The following is a 7,407-nucleotide window of genomic DNA, read 5'->3' as shown; positions in this document are numbered from 1 at the left end:
TCTCTCTTTTTAATTAATTTGTGTTTGAGCTGGTTAGATGTAGGGCTCAAGTCCTTATTTTCGAAATGTAAATCAGCAAATTCGTCGTGAATCTTTGGTGTATCCTTTAATTTTTGGACCAAAGCCTGACACTCTTGTTTGAGTTTATTGACGTTCAACCTGAGAGCACAGTTGCGCCTCCGTGCCACTTTGCTGTGCTTTTCCAGATGTTCTCGGCTTAGTTCCACCTCTCTTTCATTGCCGTCTTTGAGAGGCGTCATCTTGTTCTCGAACTCCCGGGGATTTATATTTTTACGCCAGAAAAACATTGTTTCATTCATGTACTTGTGTATACCACACAATTTTGCAACTATTGATATACTGTCAACTTGTCATAATGATCGAACAGAGTCCTGTGCAGTGATATAGGACAACGTCAAGGTGCAATACCAGGTTTATGTTTCCTTTTTCCTATTTGTTCGGTTTGTATCAGAAAGCCGCTCTAGACACTTCAGCAAATTTTCTTTGTAGTTTTAGCCCTTTCAAAGGCTCTTAAGTCTAGAATGAGTGAGACTCTACCACCTGACAATAAAGTGAACAAAGAAGAATAATTTTTCAAAAGATCAAAGCAAATTGCATTAGTGTCTTCAGTGCGGTCTTTGAGCGGTACCTTTGAGAGCTGGTTTCTCTGTTATCAGTGCTTCTGGGAGTGAGTTTTGCACAAATCGCTGATTCAGATCAGTTGAATTAACTACTTGTTGTTTATTTATGTGATGTTAAAGGGATAGTTCACTGAAAACTGAAAATGCACTCATTATCTACTCTGCACTGTTCCGATGGAGAGGTGGGTGAACTGCTTGAGTACACTAAACTGATTGAAATCAATGGTGAGTCCTTCTTCAGACATAATAAAACTGAAAATAACATAACATGCCTCCATGCTGATAATGTGGTGTCATCGAAGTGTCCACAAGCCCCGACATTCGAATTTGACTCGAAACAAGATCTTTTACACCAAGTTTTTAGCCTAAAGTCGCAGATATCTTCAGTGTTCACGGACCGTCGGACCGTCCAACGGTCCAACTGAAATTCCCAGTTTGGGACCACTACAGTACATCTATCTACATTAAAGTATTTGACCAACCAACAGACTGATACACTGATGGGAAGTTTGGTGTGTTGACATTATTGTCATTACATTCGTTGTCATCTAATAGTAGGAAAGATTTAGTTCATGAGGTATTTTAGACTCTATGGATTTCAAAATATTAATATCGTGATCACTTTTATGTTAATACCAGGACACAGATGAACACAGGACACAGAAAGGGTTGGATTTATCAAGCACTAAATCACAAAGAGGTCATAGACATTTAATTTTGTAAATCTGAAGCAAAATCAGTAATGAAAAAAATCAATAAGGAATGGCTTTACCTTACAAACAAGTGCAACATGAAATGAGCACAGTGAGGACAGCAAAATGAAGCCAGAAAGTGCAATTTGTCACGCCAAAACAACTATAGGCAGCTAAAAAAAATGGTGTCATTCTACCACCTGACAATAAAGTGAACAAAGATTTTTTCACATGATCAAAGCAAATGTCTTTCAAGTGTCTTCAGTGCGGTCCTTGAGAGGTACCTTTGAGAGCTGGTTTCTCTGTTATCAGTGCTTCTGGGAGTCTAGTTGAGCACAAACACTTGATTCAGATCAGTTGACTAAACTACTTCTTTGACATATGTGGTGTAAAAGGGATAGTTCACTGAAAAATTAAAATGCACTCATTATCTACTCATCTCTATAGCAATGGAGAGGTGGGTGAACTGCTTGAGTAAACAAAATAGTTTTGGGGTTGAAGGGGTGTAAACATTGATGCAGCAGATGAGCGGTTGCAGGTTATCTTTCTCGGCCTTAACCCGCCTCTTTTGTAATCTTGTGGGTTAGTCCATGAACTTCTCTTGTGAGGACAGAGTTTTTTACATGCCTCGTCGTTCTCTGTTTTGATGGCTTCATGTCTGCCCTTCACGCCTTTGAAAGGTTGAAGGTCTTTGCGAAGCTTCTAAATTGTGTTGTGGAGAAACATATTCTTATGGACAGTGCTCTTTTTAGCCTGATTGTGTACGCATTGCCATTTCGCGAAACCTTTTCTCTCTGATCATATTCTCAAGCTCCTGGATGCTGGTGATATTGATGTCAGTGGCAGCAGCATCATATTGAATCTTATAAGCATTGAGTGATTTTTCCAAATGTGAATATTTTTCTCTCTTTTTAATTAATGTGTGTTTGAGTCGGAAACACGTTTGGTACATAGGCAAATCCTTTGCTTTTAGTGCTGCAAATTGGGCCACAATCCTTCGTGCATCAACCATTTTTTTGGCCCAAATTCGATTTTCTTTCCGGAGTTGAGTGATCTTCGTCTCGAGAGCAGCGTTGAGCCTCTGTAACGAGAGTTTACTACAGCGCTGAGCAACCTCGTCAGTCAGAAAATCCTTTCTTCTGTTCAGAGCTTCTTTGTTATTTTTCAGTGATCTATATTCTTCCGCAAAAGCTGTTTGAACACGGTCATACATTCGTAGAGCCACAAGTTTTTTAAGGAGCAAATCGTTTCTTTGGATTAGTTATTCCTGATCACTTTCAGCCTTTCTTTTTTTCTCCGCCAAGACAATTTTATCCTGGATTTGCCTGTGCAACCTGTCAACTTGATATTTCAGATCCTGGTTCACATCCATGTCTTTTTTTCTGTCCTTTTTCAGCTGTGAATACTCTTTCCCCACGTCCTGCATTTGGCTATACAACATGACATGTTGATGTTCTCTGCTTAGTCCCAGCTCTCTTATATTGCCGTCCGTGAGAGGCGTTCTGTTGTTCTCGAACCCCTTGGCACTGTTTTTACGCCAGAAAATCATTGTTTTACTTATGTACTTGTGCATACCACTGAACATTGCAGGTATTGCTGTACTGTCAACTTGTTATAATTATCAAACAGAGTCCTGTGCAGTGATATAAGCTGTACTTCTTCTGATTCTTAGTTTGGTTTATTGGATGGTGGCAACTATTTGTTGGGTTTGTATCAGAAAGCCGCTCTAGACAGCAAATTCTCTTGAGGTTCTCTCTAGAGTTTCATCCCTTTCAACGGCTCTTTAGTCTAGAATGAGTGAGACTCTACCACCTGACAATAAAGAGAACAAAGAAGAATCATTTCAAAAGATCAAAGCAAATTGCATACAATAGAACCCTGAAGCCTCACTACAAAGATCTGTGGCAAACAGATTTCTGAAATATTAGATGAAATGCATTTAACGGTCTCCAATTTAACTTCCCTTTCCATAGAGTGAATAATACAGGTTATCAACCTTTTTACGAGTAACTTCAGAGGGCTTCTATACTGTCACTTTTATTGTTTATGTGCTGGACATTGTGTTCATATGTTTTTATAAACAGTCTATGGTGCGGAGTGAAGTTAGAAAACTTTTCAATCATCCCACCTGGTTTATCTGTAATGTATTTTTCCACCAATTTTCAAGTCAATATTTTTCATTAAATGAAACTGAATGTTTTTTCTTTTGTGTGGCTTATAAATAAGTTCACCTGATGTCAGTTTTTCATACATTGCAGACCCAGGCTCACAACTTATAAACTTTCAAAAATCTAAGCTCTGTAAGTACAGCATTGCGGCAACAAAAGGAACACCGTGCTTTTGCTTTGCAGCCAAACTGCTTTGAGAGCTCTCTCATACACATATACATCATCCTCATATAACACAATACTTGGAGTTACACACTAGCATGTAGCGCTGCTCGCAGGGTCATGAAGGAAAACAGGGCCCGGTTTGAAATCCTGAAACCAACATTTATTTCTTTTTTTTTTTACTTCATTTAAAATACAAAATATTTTGCAATATTATACTGTAGAGTAAACCATTTTAACAGCCTTTCATGCTTTTCATGTAGCTTCAACATTAACCAGAATGTCATATTATACCATATCATATACTGTATATCCTACTGCATGTTCAGTCACTATTCACACCCTGTTGTGTCAGTATGATTATCTGTCCATGCCGGCTCAGAATGCTCCAAATTACACTTGTGTTTTTTTGTACACTCTTAACAAAGGATGTGTCAGTTTCAGGAGATGTCTAATTTAAGACGACAGCTTTCCAACATTCTGCTGCCGCACACTGGATGTTGTCCTACATTAGATGCAGGAATTAGTTTGAAATGATAAATCCTGTTTAAGTGTGTGCCTTTTTTCCTTTTTTTACAAAAAAAAAAATACAGAAAAGGTGCATGAACGGTCAGAGACAGAAACGAGACAGGTGTCACGAGAGCTCAGTCACAAGTTAAATAATCGCCTTTTGATACCTGAACAGCTAAACAATGAGCAAATTCACCTGACAAGTTTAAAAATAAGAAATAAATAGTAAAATTTCACGGCAAATAAAAGAAAGAAAAAGAGTGAAAACTGTAAGTGGTCTCATGTCACACTAAACCATTTTTCACCCTCCCTTATCCCTAATGCACGAGGCCAAGCTCTCACCTCTGACCTCAACACATCTATGCTTTACAGAATACAACAGAAATATCTACATGTGGAAAGCTGACACGTTGCAACCAAAAAACTTGATGCAAGTTATGATAAAATGAAGACAATGGAAGTGTTCTCGGGGGGGGCGGGGCAGTCTTGTGTCTCCTGTTGAGTGGGCACAGACTGCTCGTCTCGTGTCAGAATTATTCATGGAATGAGAAATCAATATTATAATGACGCACGCTTTAACATAGTAGCATGCATGTGCTGCACACACACACACACACACACACACACTCGCTCACCCAAACATTCACACACAAGCTTCGTTATTTTACAGTAATATAAAACTCACTGAGTGCTGCGCTCGGATCGTGACGACATACACAGATATAAGGTTAAATGCATAAACCAAAGTCACCAGTGTGTCTACCATTTGAAGTGAAACAAGCAATATTTTCATTCACATAAACAGATACACTTGTTTCCACATTCAGTTATCATTAATTATTTCCCCAACCCCTTCTTCTCTAAGTGCAACCAGTGACAGTGAGTCCCATTTGTTTGTTTTTTGACAGTAGTCTGTACCAGAGAGTTGAGTCTGGTTCCCATTGGCAGTTACCTGGTGTGTGTTGGCAGTGGTGCTGAGCACAGCTGCACATCCTCCTTAAGGTGAATGGGTTTGAAAGGAGAATGTTTGAAATTAATGCATGATGGCATCTCATTTGGTGCCCGTGATGTGACCTCAAGCTACCTGCGTTTTAATATTCTGCACATTTGCTCAGTCTTTAATTCTTCATTGTAAGTATGAAAGGGGGTGCTTTGCAAATGGGCTGACAAATGCTGTCTAACATGATTGTCAACGAGACCATTACAACCTTTAGTTGAAAATTGTTCCTCAGAAGTCCCTGTGAAAAAAGATGTTATCAATAATTCTTCCGTTAGATCAGTTTCAGCTTTGTTTAGGAACCAGGGACTCAAAGAGGCTATTCTGCTCACAATAAAGGGCTTTAAATTGAATATTCCCTTAAGGCTTACTTATGCTGCCTTTACCTACAAGATGACTACTTCCATGCGTCCTTTACGTTGGCATGGTTGTTAAAGCAATACAGCCACTAGAGGGCAGCCCAGAGGCAAGAGTTTCCGACAAGAAAAGATGGCGATGGTGGAGGAGGTTGCGATAATGTACCTCTTAAGAGAGAGTTTGTACCTGGGCCTTGGTGAAGTAGCATTGTTGATGACACTAGTGCAGTGCCCGTTCTAAATCTGCCTTTTAGCTTGTCCTGTGTTAATGCTCCAGATTCTACTTCAGAATTGTTCCTCATCATTACAGAGTCGTCGTCAAACAGTTTTACAATATGCTGACACTTTGTTGTGTGCACAATCTACGGTGCAGAGTGAAGTTAGAAAAAACAAATAGTTTGTCTTCATCCTACCAGGTTTATCTGTTATTAGGATGCTATAGTCAATGTTTTTCATAAAATGAAACTGAATTAGCTTTTTCATAACATTCAAAAATAAAAGCTCTATAATTCAGCTCAGTATTCAGCATTGCAGCAACAAAACAAACGTTGTGCTTTTGCTTTGTAGACAAATTGCAAAAGAGGAAACGATCCAGAAAATGTTGTTGCCATGACGGAGGTCAACCCTTCTAGATATGCACTCCACCTACTTCCTCCTGTCCTATGACCATCTCGCTTGAACTACTGGCTACACCCCAGACGGTTTCCAATTTGTCCGTTTCCTCCGTCTCCATAAGCTTTCAGAAGATGTGCACAAATATGGACAAAATTAAGGGAGAACAGAAAGCTCTGTCCGTATCTGTATCTAACGTTGAGCATAAATTAACCTTAATAATGTGGAGCTTACTTTCGGTGAGCGCTTACTTTCGGTGCGCTTTGAATACTCTGCAACTGCCATTTCGGTAAAGTGGGGTGGTATTTTTCTATGTGATGCGTTCATGGACTGTGCATGAAGAGGGGTATAGCTATGGATCCAAGTCATTGTTCTCTACAAAGGCACTAGAAACCATGCTAACAGGTTCTTGATCATCAACATCTAAATACTTGGAAACTACCATGTGTACTCTCAGTGAACCTCTACATGCAATAAGCCTTTCTCTTTTTTCTGCCAGTGCATGTATCAGATATGGTAGAAGAGATGCTATCGGAGACAATGCGGGGGACAGCCGTTTTGGACAATACCGTGATTGCCATAAACCCAGGCTTACACAGTGGCCAGGATTCAGAGGTGGAAGCACTTGACGATACTGAATTAACCGCACCTGCGCTGTTGTTGCATTAGATCTGGCTAACAAGAAACGTAGGTTTGGTGAGAAGAAAAACAAAATTAGCAATCTTGAGAAATCACGAGGATAAAACGGTCAAATCAGTGTGAGAGTTGTGGCTGGCTGGTGTGAGGAGTGACCCGACTCTGAGTTCAAAGTATTTCTAAACAGCTTTCAATGACTGCAAATGGAAGTCCCTGACCTCGAAATATACCTTTTTTTCTTATTCCATTACATATGTACAAACAGTTCATCCGTCTCAAAAAGACATGCTAGCTTCTACTGCGAGATGTAGTGTCCACAAAGACACCGCTGCCAGTAATTCTCTGTATATCAGATGCCATTAACACTTTCTGACTGAAAAAGAAAATCCTGTTACTAGTAGGTTTGCACGATCAACTGTATATTTCTCATCTCCACCTCCTTCCATAATCCAGAAGTGAAACCTGGATATCCCGATTTACGATTATGGAATGGACCTAAGGTCGCAAGGTCCCACTGATCCACGCGCTGCACCTGTTTGCAAGTCAGTCTTTTATAGCATAAAAAAACTCATGAAAATGAAACTTACTGGCAAAATGAGCGCTTGGACAAACATCAGTGTGATAAGAACTACC

This window comes from Limanda limanda, chromosome 1 (assembly GCF_963576545.1).
Source record: "Limanda limanda chromosome 1, fLimLim1.1, whole genome shotgun sequence".
NCBI lineage: Eukaryota > Metazoa > Chordata > Actinopteri > Pleuronectiformes > Pleuronectidae > Limanda > Limanda limanda.
This window is presented reverse-complemented; position numbering follows the sequence as displayed.